Below are 2,500 nucleotides of genomic sequence, written 5' to 3'. Positions count from 1 at the left end.
TGTCAAACGAGAGTTCTATTATAAACAGAGCATAGATTACAATATAGTTGTTACTGACGGGAATAAAAAAAAAACGCAAGTTGTTTGCCCAAGTAGATAATGCTATTTTATTACTATTCTATTCAAATTCTCAGTGCTGCTCAAAAAATATATTCCCTTATACTAAGGCGTTTACTATAATGTAGGGGCATTGTCAGGATTTTAGAGAAGAAGGCGCCTGTGGTGGAAACTAGAATAGGTTTCCAGAGGTGTCAAAGAGAGGATCAAAAGCAGCTGCCCTCAGTTATTGGTTACTAAACTGTTTCAAGACTGAGAAGAGGATGGCAGTTTGCAGGCACACTTACTTTTAAGATTCCCGCATGCGTTTGAAACTTAATCACACATATGTTTCCTTAATTAATGTATCAAGCAAACGCAAGGCCATTTTTGTACATCTGAATGGAGTAGATTCCATTGAGTGTGAAACAATGGGGCCAGCTCATACGTCCAATTAGCACACGAGAGTCCCACCCAACCCTTTTTTCAGAACGTCACTACAAGCAACGCAGACCCAGTAAGTGCTGTCTATGTATATGAGCAGCTATAAAGGTCGCTGCCCATTACACTAGAAACTCTTGTCTCAAGAGCCACATGTACGTTCCTTCCACTTTACTCAGACGTTTTACCTACACTCCACGAGACTCCTACATTTGACGAACACTGCTCACTTAAACACCCTGAACCTATAACCCTTTTGAACCACTATCAGGCCCTTTCCTTAACCAGACTGTATGTTACTGTATGTCCTCATATGAAACACAATTAGTCTAGCATTATATATTGTGTACAGGATTTTTTTTATATTATCCAAAAGTTAGAAATAGGACTTGGACCTGACCTTAGCGACGTCAGTTCCAATATTACTGCCATCCGGTCAATGATTATATATGTTCTGATAATTTTGTCTACTATTTAATGTATTTTGTGTAACCGCTTTACATTATGAATCTCCTCTTTTACTTCCATTGTAGGAGACATCAAATAACCTTTGTACATCCTAAAATTCAACCTGATAACTATGCTAAATTGGCAACATTTTCTGACCCAAACCTGGACAGGTCACTTCATCCCAAGTTTAAGCCAGATCCATCTCTGTGAGCCACAGACACACTTGGCCCAGCATTCGCCTTGACCCCATTGGCAATCCATAAATGGAACAAAGGCAGCTTCGTCTGCTGTCTACTTACGAACCACTGGGACCTTATCACCACCAACTCAAGTACTAGTTTCCATTTGTTCCTTGCACGACTGAATTATTTGCTCTTAGGTTTTAATCATCATTCGTTGGTACACTATTCATTGCATGCGGCATTAATACACAAATCCTCTGCGAGTACGTGCTTCGATGTTTTCTGTTTGTTTGTTTTTTAATTTGTTTTCCTATTTTGTTCCAGAGGGATTTGTTTAATGTACGGTTCTAGCTTGAATGAAATGTCATGATGTCCATAATACTGTATGTTTATTGTGCACAATATAGCAAGTACGCTAGTGCTCAGTCTTTAAGTCTTCCACTGTCGTTTCAGGGGAGAACATACCACAGAAAAATATTGCATCACTGTCGTTTCAGGGGGGAACGTAACACATAAAAAATATTGCCTTTTATTAGGTTTTTGTTTATGTTCTTGTAAGTCACTTAAGATAATGTCAAAAGTATTATTATATAAATAAAATTCTGTCGCTTAAAATTAATAAATAAAAAAAACTAAATATTGTGAATTCTCGGTATATGGTCACTGTTATCATATTTGTTTTTGGAAAGATAAAATTATTACGAACTATCAAACTGAAAGATATGCATGTTAAATTCTGTAGATCACTGTTAAATGTTGTTCAGGACACCAAAGGGCACGAGAAAGAGATAGAAATCGATGACAGCCTTTGGTGAAATGGCGCCCTCTGATAACCCCGGTGGATGACGTTCCAATTGTAGTGCTACACACTTCTTAGGAGCGTTATAACTACAGCATGGAAAGGTCGAGGTCCTACGTGGAGCAAAGAGGACAGCAAAATAGATCTCCGGCATCTACAATTAAAGGTCAACCTCGATTTTGCGTTCAGTCTCAGAACAGTGTAAATGTCAAATTGCACTGCGGTTGACATTTCAACTGCATGGATCGATATTTATTACGATGATTTAAAGAAGAGTTCTTTCCCACATTGGTTTTATTACATCAATCTACTCTCCAAAAGGATACTATACAAGCTCCTTCAACGAAGGTATCTGGCGCACTGACAAAATAAGAGAGCCATCGCGTCAGGGAGGCAAGCGGCTGCGGTTATCATAAAAATAAGTAGACTCTCCCAGGGTCAAAGGAGCCCAGCAAAAATGCCTTAATATCTATTACAGTCCCATCGGTAAACAGACCAATATTCTGCAGCTAAACCCACTTCGATCAATCTGGGTCGTATGCACGCAACACGTCACTAATAGTTTTTGTCTTTAAACGCTTAGGAGTCAGGA

The sequence above is a fragment of the Penaeus vannamei genome, chromosome 21, assembly GCF_042767895.1.
Source record: "Penaeus vannamei isolate JL-2024 chromosome 21, ASM4276789v1, whole genome shotgun sequence".
Lineage (NCBI taxonomy): Eukaryota > Metazoa > Arthropoda > Malacostraca > Decapoda > Penaeidae > Penaeus > Penaeus vannamei.
The sequence above is the reverse complement of the archived record's forward strand: the minus strand, read 5'-3'. Positions refer to the sequence as shown.